Raw genomic sequence first — 13,815 nt, forward strand, 5'->3', positions numbered from 1 at the left:
ATCCCAGGGACGGGGGAGCCTGATGGGCTGTCATCTCTGGGGTCGCACAGAGTCAGACACGACTGAAGCGCCTTAGCAGCAACAGCACACATATATGCCTGTACCCTCAACATCATCCACTGTAAATTTCCACATTTTATGCTAATAACTATCACAAGCCTATTAGGTGAAAAATTATGATCTGAATTTGTGTTTAATTATGAATGCAACTGAAGATTTTTCATATGCTTCAAAAGATTTTTTCTCTCTCCAAACTGCTTTCTCATATCTTTTGCCTATTTTTTGAGATCTTTTTTGTATTTTTCTTGTTGACATATATGAACTCTGTATTTTGAGGGTATAGGTGCATATACAGTGCAGATACAGTAAAAGTTGGTACAATCTCTATGGAGTACAATTGGACATGTATATATATATTTTTTACAGTTTTGTCTTTTACCTTTAATTATCATGTGTTTCCATAGAGGAGCTTTAATTTTTATAGGAAAATCCTTTTGTTTTTAAATATCTACTTAGGTTGACATAAGAAGGTCTTACTCCAAGATTATAAGAAATTTTTTCCATGATGCCTTATAAAATTTTTACATGTCTGCATTTTGTCTTTATAGCAGAAATCTAATTTTTTTCTAAAATACCTAAAAAGTTGTCTTAATAGCACTTATTAAATAATCTTTCTTTCTTCACTGATTTAAAATGCCATCCTTATCATACACTAAATTCCCTGAAGTATTTGGACCTACTTAAGATTCTATTCTTTTCCATTGATCTGCCTGCCTATGCAGATACTATAGAAATAAATACATTTATGGAGCTATAATTTAGCATATGTGGGTATATTTCCAGGCTTTAGTTATTTGTATTCTACAGTATATTTATTTGTCACTGTGTTCCTCTGGCTTGACTTCCTCAAGGGCAAAGATTATGGATTCTCCTCCCTTTGTAATTCCCTAAAACACTAGTCTCTGCCAAATTTGACATTACAGAAACAGAAATCAAGCCATGTCCTTTAGGCAGAAAAAAATTATGAAAAAAACTTTTGACCCCTAAAGATAACATACAAAACACTACAACAATTAATTCTTTTCATTAAATATACTTCCCTGTTAAAATGTTGGTATGTTTGCCTGTTACTGAGAGTAAGTTTATCATAGTATCCTCTTGGTCTAGGTTTTAATAGGAAGGCAATGTAAACTAACATTTAGAGAGCGGCCCAATCCATTGAGAATAGTACACATTCCATCTCATTTAATATCACCAATAGCCTAGGAAATTGGTATCATTAATCTTACTTTAAAAAGAGGAGATAGGTTGAGAGAAGTAAGTTAATTTGCCAAGTTAGTAGTGGCAGAGCCTGGATTCAAACACAAGCCCGCTGACACGAATATGTCTGATTCAAAGTTTGGCTACTTGACTTGATATATAGCTCTAGAACATTCCTCTGCTCTCCCATGCTGCCTCTCAGAGACAGAGTTCCCCGAGCAAGGATGTGAAATAATTTCTACTTCTTGTGCCAGCTCAGCAGTGGCTGCCTAGGGCAACAAACAGAGAATAATCCCCAGTTGCAACCATGCTCAGCAGGAAACAGGACCATGATAAATGACCAGTGTCTGCCATGGACATTGGAGGCAGGCATGGCAGTGTAGCACACTATGGTTGCCACTGCCCTAAGCACAACACTGGGGACCAAAGAAACATTTTACTGACCTCATAGTTGTGTTTTGGAAAAAACTCTTTAAAAAATTGGTCAAAAAACTTCACTTTGTAAATAAAGCCTCAGTTCAGTTCAGTTGCTCAGTCGTGTCTGACTCTTTGTGACCCCATGAACTACAGCACGCCAGGCCTCCCTGTCCATCACCAACTCCCAGAGTTCACTCAGACTCATGACCATTGAGTCGGTGATGCCATCCAGCCATCTCATCCTCTGTCATCCCCTTTCCCTCCTGCCCCCAATCCCTCCCAGCATCAGAGTCTTTCCAATGAGTCAACTCTTCACACGACGTGGCCAAAGTACTGGAATTTCAGCTTTAGCATCATTCCTTCCAAAGAACAGCCAGGACTGATCTCTTTAGAATGGACTGGTTGGATCTCCTTGCAGTCCAAGGGATTCTCAAGAGTCTTATCCAACACCACACTTCAAAAGCATCAATTCTTCGGCGCTCAGCTTTCTTCACAGTCCAACTCTCACATCCATACGTGACTACTGGAAAAACCATAGCCTTGACTAGACAGACCTTTGTTGGCAAAGTAATGTCTCTGCTTTTGAATATGCTATCTAGGTTGGTCATAACTTTCCTTCCAAGGAGTAAGCATCTTTTAATTTCATGGCTGCAGTCACCATCTGCAGTGATTTGGGAGCCCCCAAAAATAAAGTCTGACACTGTTTCCACTGTTTCCCCATCTATTTCCCATGAACTGATGGGACCAGATGCCATGATCTTCGTTTTCTGAATGTTGAGCTTTAAGCCAACTTTTTCACTCTCCTCTTTCACTTTCATCAAGAGGCTTTTGAGTTCCTCTTCACTTTCTGCCATAAGGGTGGTGTCATCTGCATATCTGAGGTGATTGATATTTCTCCCAGCAATCTTGATTCCAGCATGTGCTTCTTCCAGCCCAGCATTTCTCATGATGTACTCTGCATATAAGTTAAATAAGCAGGGTGACAATATACAGCCTTGATATACTCCAAATAAAGCCTAAGAAGCCAATAATAAAAATAAATTTTGAGAAATAAAGTAAATAGAAAAGAGTATTCTGTATGGTATCCAAAGTAGCTTGAGAAGGGAATGGGAACCCACTCCACTATTCTTACCTGGAAAATTCCATAGACAGAGGAGTACGGTGGGCTAAAGTCCTTGGGGTTGCACGAGTCAGACATGACTGAGTAACTAACACACACACACATATATCCAAAGTAGACCAGACCTGCCAACTTGACATACTAAATGTTCAACGTCATTTTGTCACTATTCTTGGCTCTTCAAGTCCCAAGAAGGTCCCCTTAACCTTCTGTCTGTGCTTCACCAAGGCCTCTGACTCAAACCAGTTTTCCGCAGCAGAAGAGAGGTGAGAAATTCTAGGCTGGTAGGTAAATGACACAGCATCACATTTACCTTGTTGACACCTCCATTCTAGAACTAGACATCAAACCAAGCTACTGAGCTTTGAACCAAGCTCTATCCAGATTTACCAGTTCTAGAAAGTGGACTCCTGAATTTATGAGATAATCCATAGCTCCCAGACCAGCATACAGCCTCTCTGGAGTAGCCATTTGGGGGGGGCCACCCAACTCCTGCCTCTCTTCCTTTCCCTTGTGTGCTAAGTCACTTTAGTCATGTCTGACTCTTTGTGACTCTATGGACTATAGTCCACCAGGCTTCTGTGTCCATGGGAGTCTCTAGTTAGAATACTGGAGTGGGTTGCCATGCCCTCCTCCAGGGGATCTTCTTGACCCAGGAATTGAACCTGTGTCTCTTACATCTCCTACATTGGCAGACACGTTCTTTACTACTAGCGCCAGCTGGGAAACTCCTTTCCCTCAGAGATTGGCGATTTTATTTAAGTATCCAGTTTTATTTAGGTATCCCCACCCCCAGCTTCACGTGACTCAGAAAGGCTTAGTCCCACCCCAGCTCCTGACAGTCCACATGCAATCCCACGACCCTCGTCAGTGACTAGACTAGCAATGGTGCGTGACTGTGTTCAGCGTCCTGAGATGCAGATAGAGGTTTTGCTCCCAGCGTCTGGGGAAGGTCTTCCTTATTCCTCTGGGACAGCACCAGAGTACAGCTGTTTCTCTTCTTCCAGCTAGTATTCCGTGCCAGTAAGAGATATGGAATTGCTGTAGCCACGTCTCTATCCATCATCAGTCAGAGGAAGGCAGAGCTAAAGAATCACAGGAAAATGGATCAGGACTCAGCTCTGATGACCACAGTAACTCTGACCTTGTAGGTACTGAGTCAGTTGATATGTTTATACTGTAAGCCAGCACTTGCCTCTGAATGTTTCCTAGCTGACTTCACACATGGACCTCCACCACCAGTCTCTGAGGTGGTCCTCCCCAGAATCTAGACTAGGTCTCTCTGAAGCGACTTGCCTCCTTGAAGGACAGTTCAAGAATTAAGAGCATAGGTTCAAAGCTTGGCCCTGGCACTTATCTCCTGTATGACCCCAAATTACTTAAACTTTCCATGCCTCAGTCTTCTCATCTGTAAAGTGGGGACAACCTTAATATCCCAGAATTACATCAAGATTAATGAGAGAAATCAAATAAACTGCTTAGAACCAGGCCTGGCATATAATTACTATCATTATTACATGAAAGTTGGTAATGCCTTCTGCCTGATTTTTGGCACCCCAACAGCAGGACCTCCATTCCACACTCCCTGTGTCTACTTGGATCACCACCTGTAACATCCAACCTTGAATCCAACCCAACAATCTTACTAGCCCCTGAACCCTGGTTATTCTGAGTTTCTGACTCTTTTCACATCCGACTATAGTCACTGTTATTTTCCCATCCAGGAATCCTAGAGAATATATAGCTAATATGAAGCCTGCAACCTAAACAAATACGAATCTGGTGCTAGAGGGGTTCTTGTAGATTTTATCCACTTTTTCTTGCCATAGCACTGCTTCTTAAGGAACTGCTCTTGTGGGTTCATGTATACAGAAAGTTACTAATTACTGTTCCTATCTGGCTTTGTTTCTCCATGGACAATCATCCTGCTGCAGTAGCCCTTCTCCTTCCATTTGGCCACAGCTGTTTAATTCATTTGGCATTATTTTTTGCTTTGCTTTGGAGCCACTCCGAGCTGTTATGCTGAATTCCAAAAAGCAGACTGATCAGGGAAATTTTCAAATACATCTTTCAAGTTTCTTTTCTGCTAGAAAATGAAGTTCAACAGTCCTTATACCATTAAATGTGGTTGTTGAGTTGATGGGACAATTCCTCTAAAAGCACATACCTAGGGCTGTTTTCCATACCCTGGCATCCGCTTGTCTGTCACTTTTCATGTAGCTTCCCTGGGAACTGTGCCATATACAGCTATCATTTTCTGCTTATAAAGAGGAAGCTGGAGATCAGGATCGTTAGATTCTATAAACCCTTGAATGCTTGAGAAATGCAAGCGACAAGCTATTTTACAGGGCTGCTGGAGACGAGGAGTGGAGGGAGGAGAAAAGAAATGACTGTATCTTAAAACTCAGATGCTTACCATTCTTATCTGATCTAAAGAGACAGGAATTCAAGTTGAGTATCTGAATTTTAAAACAAAATAGACAATGCAATGATCTTTCCAGCAAAATAGCTGCAATACATGTACTGCCCTGAATGGGAAAGAGAAGAAAATAAGAGAAATGGGGATAAAATGAAATGTAGGGAAAGGAGAGAGGGGGATGGGCCAGGGACAATGCAATTAAGACTCCTGTAGTTTTACATGAATTCTGTTACATAAAGGGAGTTTAAAAAGAAAGAAATATGAAAGAGTCAAGCTGAACTTCAGAATCTATGATTCTCTAACACAGACTATTTCCTTACCTGATTTCAACAATTTCAGGTGGCCAATTCAATGTTCTAGAATCTCAGAAATGATTCATGGAACCAAAGAAGCGACTTTGGAGATCCTAAACTCCCTGGTTCAAATCTTAGAATATTACTTTCCTGTTTTTCTTCAGCTGCTCTCCAGTTCCAAGGCAAATTAGTAGAAATCTAATGAGATTTTAACATGTGGGCTGGATCGTCCTTTTTTAACGTGGTTTGTATAACCTTTCCCCATCTTCACAGATACTGAGAGGCCTGCTTGGTGTGCATTTTAAATTTTCTGCTCTTATACAAAATGGAATGCTCCTGAGAAACCAAAGTGGTAAAGAACTTGGAGAGGGTGATAAAACCTCGTTTTTGCACTGTTGCTCAATGACACTGCGCAGCTGAAGCTGCCAGGCAGTGATAGCCATTGAAATGCTACTGGCCCACCAGCCCTTGGACAGAAAGAAAACTAACTGTGAGAACCTGGATTTTATTGAAAATCAAAAGCCAGCTGACACAATGCTCTCAGCACTCACCCAGGAAACTCTTAGTTGAAGTCATAGGCTATAACAACACCGTGAAAAAGATTCAGAACCTAAACCTCAGGGACTTGTTTTACACACACACACACACGCACAAACACACACACACACACACACACACACACACACCAGGGTAAGTTTTATATTAGTATAAGTATTTTATATTAGTATACTTTTATAAAAGTATACGAAAGGATACAGCAAAGGGGTGATTTAAAAATAGTATACTACAGCCAAACACATGATGCATTTTTAAGTTCAATAAATAATCATAATAGAGCCTGAAAGCATAGAGTAGAAAAATGAGCAAAATAAGAATATAATTATTTTAAGGCTGTTCACTTTTTTTTAGGTAAACATAAGGCGGTATGGGTATATGCAAAAGCACATGCAATCACTCACGTGTTCCACAAACGTCTACTGAGCCCCTACTCTGGGTTGGTGTCTGTACCATGTGCTGTGGCTACCATTTTGAAAAAGACATTTCTACCCCTACAGAACTTCATTGGAGGAAATGAAAGCTCAAGGAATATGTTTATGTAGCTAGAGTCAATGTCTATATATAATCAAGATTAGCCACTTCACTTAACATATATACCAGGAAAAGGTAAAAGCCTATTTGAATCTTAGCACATTTTCAGACTCCAAAAATATTTTTCTAAAGAGCAGAATGATTACACACCAGTCAGAATGGCCATCATAAAAAGTCTACAAATAATAAATGTTGGAACAGGTGTGGAGAAAAGGGAACCCTTACACTGTTGGTGAGAATGTAAACTGGTGTAGCCATGATGGAGAACAGTATGGAAGTTCCTTAAAAAATTAAAAATAGAGTTAGCAACCTCACTCCTGGGCATAAATCTGGAGAAAACTCTAATTTGAAAAGATATGTATACCACAATACTCACAGCAATACTATTTATAACAGCCAAGACATAGAAGTAAACTAAGTGTCAATAAACTGTGGAAAATTCTGAAAGAGATGCGAGTACCAGACCACCTGACCTGCCTCTTGAGAAATCTATATGCAGGTCAGGAAGCAACAGTTAGAACTGGACATGGAACAGACTGGTTCCAAATAGGACAAGGAGTACGTCAAGGCTGTAGATTGTCACCCTGCTTATTTAACTTATATGCAGAGCACATCATGAGAAATGCTGGGCTGGAAGAAGCACAGGCTGGCATCAAGATTGCCAGGAGAAATATCAATAACCTCAGATATGCAGATGGCACCACCCTTATGGCAGAAAGGGAAGAAGAACTAAAAAGCCTCTTGATGAAAGTGAAAGAGGAGAGTGAAAAAGTTGGCTTAAAGCTCAACATTCAGAAAACGAAGATCATGGCATCTGGTCCCATCACTTCATGGGAAATAGATGGGGAAAAAGTGCAAACAGTATCAGATTTTGTTTTTTTGGGCTCCAAAATCACTGGAGATGGTGACTGCAGCCATGAAATTAAAAGACGCTTACTCCTTGGAAGAAAAGTTATGACCAACCTAGATAGCATATTCAAAAGCAAAGACATTACTTTGCCAACAAAGGTCCGTCTAGTCAAGGCTATGGTTTTTCCTGTGGTCATGTATGGATGTGAGAGTTGGACTGTGAAGAAGGCTGAGCGCCGAAGCATTGATGCTTTTGAACTGTGGTGTTGGTGAAGACTCTTGAGAGTCCCTTGGACTGCAAGGAGATCCAACCAGTCCATTCTAAAGGAGATCAGTCCTGGGTGTTCATTGGAAGAACTGACCCTGAAGCTGAAACTCCAGTACTTTGGCCACCTCATGCGAAGAGTTGACTCATTGGAAAAGACTCTGATGCTGGGAGGGATTGGGGGCAGGAGGAGAAGGGGACGACAGAGGATGAGATGGCTGGATGGCATCACCGACTCAATGGACGCACGTTTGAGTGAACTCCAGGAATTGGTGATGGACAGGGAGGCCTGGCATGCTGCGATTCATGGGGTCGCAAAGAGTCGGACATGACTGAGCGACTTAAGTGTCAATTAACAGATGAATGAATGGAGAAGAAGTGCTGTATAGTTATGTATATATGTGCATGTGTGTGCGCACACACAGTGGAATATTAGCCATAAAAAAGAATGAAATGATGCCATCTCCAGCCACAGGGATGGACCTAGGGATTACCATATTAAGTGAAGCCAGACAGAAAAAAATATATTATTTGATATCACTTATATGTGGAATCTTTAAAAAATGATACAAATGAACTTATTTACAAAGCAGAAATAGACTCACAGGCATAGAAAACAAATTTATGGTTACCAAAGGGGGAAAAAAAGCAGGGATAAATTAGTAGTCTGAGATTAACAGATACAAACTGCTACACATAAAATAGAAAAAAAGGACCTACTGTATAGCACAGGGCACTATATTCAACTTGTAGTAATATACTTGTGACTACAACTTGTAGTAACCTATGATGGAAAAAAATCTGAAAAAGAAGAGGTATACACACACATATACATGAATCATTTTGCTGTACACTTGAGACACAACATTGTAAATCAACTATACTCCAATTTTTTAAAAATAGAGTAGAATAATTATACCTATGAAATATATATTCTTTACCACTTCTTATCTAAGTTGACATAAAGAAACTGTCTTCAGGCCAATGAGTATCTGAAATAAAGATCTATCACTTTCAGCAAATCAAAGCATTTCCAACTCTGCTTTGTTATCATTAGGTTTAACATTTTCAAGTTTTCCATTTTCCAGTAATTTTAAAGTAATCAAGAAGTACAATCAAATATTCAAGTAATTGGACAACCAACCATATGAAAACACAAATCTGCTGAGAGGAAATAGTCATCTGGCACATAGCTTCACTACAAAACAGCTTGAATTTTTGTCTCCTGCTATAAGAAAGTTCAAATTTAATGAATCAAAAGTGATTTAGAAGAGTGGAAGTGTAACGGAATAAAAGGATGGTTTGTATGGAAATTGAATTTAAAGAAGTCTCTGTAAAGTTAAGCACACACGCTATACTACTGTAATTAACAGAAATTAATAGAATTAATAGACCATCCCATTACAAAGCTGTCCTGTGATCCAGAATTCCAGATGTGCTTACCCTCTCTAAGGTGGGGAAAAACAGGGGTCTGAACCTCGGAGAGCGGTCCAATGGAGCCATTAACATGATATGTGCCATAAGACTATCCCATTAAAAGGGTAAGGAAAACCAGATGCGTTAGTATTCTACTCAGAGTTCAGGGATGAGAGAATAGGGACCAGGTGATTTCTATGTATCTATCTCTTTCTACATATCTACACTTAATCATGTAGGTAGGCTAGTGAGAATGGAAATAGGCCATATATTTTTTTAAGGTAACCCTTACAAAACACATTCTGTAACAGCAGCCATCAGTGATTCCTTTAACCTCTCTGAGGCTCAGTTTCCCTCAACTCTAAAATGATGGCTGAAATAACTCACAAAACGACCGTACTATTATTCAGGGACATAGAAAACACCCTATGTAGGTTACTGAATAAACAGGCTAGTATAGCTTTTAACAGGTGACCAAAACAGCAAATCTCGGTGAAAGAACAAATTTATCTAACTCTTGATGAAAGTGAAAGAGGAGAGTGAAAAGGTTGGCTTAAAGCTCAACATTCAGAAAACAAAGATCATGGCATCTGGTCCCATCACTTCATGGGAAATAGATGGGGAAACAGTGGCAGATTTTATTTTGGGGGGGCTCCAAAATCACTGCAGATGGTGACTGCAGCCATGAAATTAAAAGACGCTTACTCCTTTGAAGGAAAGTTATGACCAACCTAGATAGCATATTCAAAAGCAGAGACATTACTTTGCCAACAAAGGTCCGGCTAGTCAAGGCTATAGTTTTTCCAGTGGTCATGTATGGATGTGAGAGTTGGACTGTGAAGAAAGCTGAGCGCCGAAGAATTGATGCTTCTGAACTGTGGTGTTGGAGAAGACTCTTGAGAGTCCCTTGGACTGCAAGGAGATCCAACCAGTTCGTTCTGAAGGAGATCAGCCCTGGGATTTCTTTGGAAGGAATGATGCTAAAGCTGAAACTCCAGTACTTTGGCCACCTCATGTGAAGAGTTGACTCATTGCAAAGATTCTGATGCTGGGAGGGATTGGGGGCAGGAGGAGAAGGGGACGACAGAGGATGAGATGGCTGGATGGCATCACTGACTCAATGGACGTGAGTTTGAGTGAATTCTGGGAGTTGGTGATGGACAGGGAGGCCTGGCGTGCTGCGATTCATGGGGTCGCAAAGAGTCGGACACGACTGAGCAACTGAACTGAACTGAACTGAATGGTCACTCACTGACAGTCATCTGGAGGCGGGGCTCACTGCGGTGCCAACCAATGGCTGGGCAGGACCACTAGTGGTCTCGGTAACTGTTGCCTGGTAATGGGGTACAGGGTAACAGGGGCATAGCAAAGTTCACATGCTTTGGGTTGCACTTGGCGGCTATTACATTAGCAACAAATTCCTATAGGGTACAAGCCTATATGACCAGTGAGTAAAGAATTTCAAATGTCCTATGGAATACAGAGTTTAATTTCTGATAAATCAAGTGCCTGTCTTCTTTTTCACATTTTTGGTTTGGTTTTTTAAAAACATTAATTTCTTACCTCATTTTTGTTTACTTTCCTAATCAAATTTATTTTAGCAGAAAATTATTTGTTGTAAATTCATGATTTTTATCTATTTACAACTTTCAACCATCTACAGAATATTATTTTAAAAATATATAAAATACGAAGTTTCTATTCAATAAGTAATTGAACATCTTGTTTTAAACTCATTGTCTAATCTCATTAACATTTTTCTAAACCCATTAGTCTCTTGGAAGTCACGTTTTTCACTTCCTAGTTTTCAAAGGCTCTTTGTGAAATACTTTTATATTTTCTCTAAACTGGGTTGAATAGACGTCAAAACACAGCAATCATTGCTACATTCCACGTATATCACTTTCTCACAACACTATAAATAATAGATAAAAATCAATAATAATTTTATGTCTGATTGCTGGTTCAATGCCATTTTGTAGGAAAGAATCTCTGTGTGGATTTCTCATATTCTTCTATTTTCTCTTAAGATAGTCAGTAATTCTGCATACTTTTTGTCCTCAATCAGATAAATTATTCAGGGTTCTTTAAAAATAAATAGACTTGTGGGTAGGACAGAAACATTCTACCTCAGTTCCTCTTCAATAACGTTAGATCTAACTAGACAAGATGAATTTGTTAAAGGTTTTGTGCTTATTTTTAAGAAAATGGGTGACTGTTTAAGAATATATATTATTTGTCACTAAATGCTCAAAATATATAAACTAGTTAATTTACTACATAATCTCTATATTGATGTTAAAAGAGCCAGAAAATTGGTATCTACAGGGAATGCCACAAGCTGACCATCATCAGAACATAATCTATACCTGTAAGAGTGTCTCTCAGAGCCAGGAAAGTATAATGCACTTTCAGGGCTCCTTGAAAAAAAATCAGAGTAAGCAAGTTATACGGAAGCAACAAGCAACCTCCAAAACCTCAGTGATTTTAGACCACAAAGCTTTCCACCTGGCCCACGCTCTGTGTCCATCACAGGTCAGCAGGGGCCTCTGCTTCTTACAGCCTCTCAGGGATCCAAGCCAAACTACTGGCTACTCCATCTGAGTCCATGCTTAAACATAACTAAAGGAGGGAGTAAGAGCTTAATGAATCAAGCATTCAGCACTAAAGATACTTCCTGAAAGTCACAACCATCACTCCCTCTCACACCTGATTAGCCAAAGCAAGCCCATGGATCACTCAAGTTTGATGTGAGCAGGGCAGTGTGATTTCTCCATGTGCTAAGGACAACTGGACGAATTTGGTGTGAAGCACTCACGGCTGTCACAGCCCCCGCTCCCCTTCACTGTCATCAAGAAAAGAAGCAAGAGGCAGTTTTAACAACTGACCCAGCAAATGCTCAGACACCTTTCAGTGAAATCTGTCTTGGTGGTTTAGTTGCTAAGTCATGTCCGACTCTGGTGACTCTGTGAATGGTAGCCTGCCAGGCTCCTCCGTCCGTGGAATTTCCCAGGCAAAAATACTGGAGTGGGCTGCCATTTCCTTCTCCAGGGGCTCTTCCTAGGGATCAAACCCGGGTCTTCTGCATTGCAGGTGGATTCTTTACCAACTGAGCCACCAGGGAAGATCCAAACTTCAAACCTGGACTCCAGAGGTACAGAAATGAAGAGAGTAAGAGCTACTCTTTTCCCTCATAGCATTACCTACTTGTATACACAAATGTGTAGCAGAAAACGATCCTTTCTTTCTCTTGTGTTTCCATCATACTGCTAAATGTGAATGTGGGTAGCTCCAAAACTTCCCAGAAAAATTAGGAAGAGCTTAGTACAAACTTGAGAACATTAGGTCCCTAATGTTTAGACTCTACGCCAGATGCTATTTTTAGTGGTTTGTATGTACCATCTCATATTAGGTTGGCCAAAAACTTCATTCAGGTTTTTCCATAAGATGTAACAGAAAAACCTGAATGAACTTCTTGGCCAACCCAATATAAGGCTTCATAGCCATCAAATGAAGTATGTAGATACTAAGATCACCCCATGCTTTGAATGAGGAAGGTTGAGGACATCATTGAACATGTTGGTGAAGGAAGAAGGAATCTGCCCCATCTGTGGACTCCAGAGCCTGCACTTCTAGCCCACACGACAATGAGTTATATTGGGAAAGTGTTTTATTATAAATGCCATTGGAACTCGTCTATTTATATACATGCCAATTTACAATCATAATTCTGAGACAGGGTTCCTAAGCAGCATTCCAGCGCATTCCCCTATACAAAAAAATAAACATAACTCTGCTGTTGCTGCTGCAAAGTTGCTTCAGTCGTGTCCAACTCTCGGAGACCCCTTGGACTGCAGCCCACCAGGCTCCTCCGTCCATGGGATTTTCCAGGCAAGAGTACTGGAGTGGAACATAGCACTAGCTTTTAATTTTGTCAGATTCCTTCCATACATCAAATAGCAGGACATATAAAGAGAATTTTTGGGACAACTCCATAAATTCTACATAGCTGTAAGTTAATTAGAAAAATTTTAAATATTACCAAAAGTGAATAAGACTCAAGTTCATGAAGAGTATACTGAGAACATGACAATATTCAGAGCCGTCACATTTTATAACTGGAAATGACCTTCGTGAAAGCCATGTACGCGTCGCCCTTTGGAGTTGTGCAGTATACAATGTGCGTAACCATATGTTGAGGTCCTGATGTCTTCTACAGTGTTGTCGTCTACATTCTTGTTCCAATATGTTGTGTCTTGACAGACAGTCCTACTTTGGTTTTGGTTTTCCAAAGAGCCTTCGAGAATCTAATACCTTAAATTCCTTTCCAAATTGATAGCAGAGAAGGTTGTCACACTGATAAGCATTATGAAATTCAGTCTTAAATAAGCACAATTGATACTGTCATTCTATTTGCTAGAAAGATCAGGGTCTAGGCCTACATATGTAAATTATGTTAATTGAACTGGGAATCCACAAAAACAGCTGAATTTCAAAACTGTATTTACTTGAGAATATCAAAAGAGCTAGTCAACTCTTTCAAAACTTTGTAGCAATATACTGTTGCTGCATTCTACTTTGTGTGTTTGCTGATGTCTATGGGGAAAAAAAAAAACATAATATTTTCAAGAATACAAGAAAGAAAAACCACTTCATCAACTCCAACAGCGTCCTATCTCAATCTCCA

The 13,815-nt window shown here is 40.0% G+C and overlaps 1 long non-coding RNA gene across 1 annotated transcript in view; it reads right to left on the reverse strand.

Moving 5' to 3' along the window:
- Positions 1 to 3,547: 3,547 nt before the first annotated feature.
- The window catches only part of LOC123329981, a 203,552-nt gene continuing 193,284 nt past the window's right edge, over positions 3,548 to 13,815 (reverse strand). Inside the window, exon 4 of the long non-coding RNA XR_006545635.2 lies at positions 3,548 to 3,882. This is a non-coding gene — a long non-coding RNA (uncharacterized LOC123329981). The remainder of the gene's footprint in view (positions 3,883 to 13,815) is intronic.

This window comes from Bubalus bubalis, chromosome 17 (assembly GCF_019923935.1).
Source record: "Bubalus bubalis isolate 160015118507 breed Murrah chromosome 17, NDDB_SH_1, whole genome shotgun sequence".
In the NCBI taxonomy this organism is placed as follows: domain Eukaryota; kingdom Metazoa; phylum Chordata; class Mammalia; order Artiodactyla; family Bovidae; genus Bubalus; species Bubalus bubalis.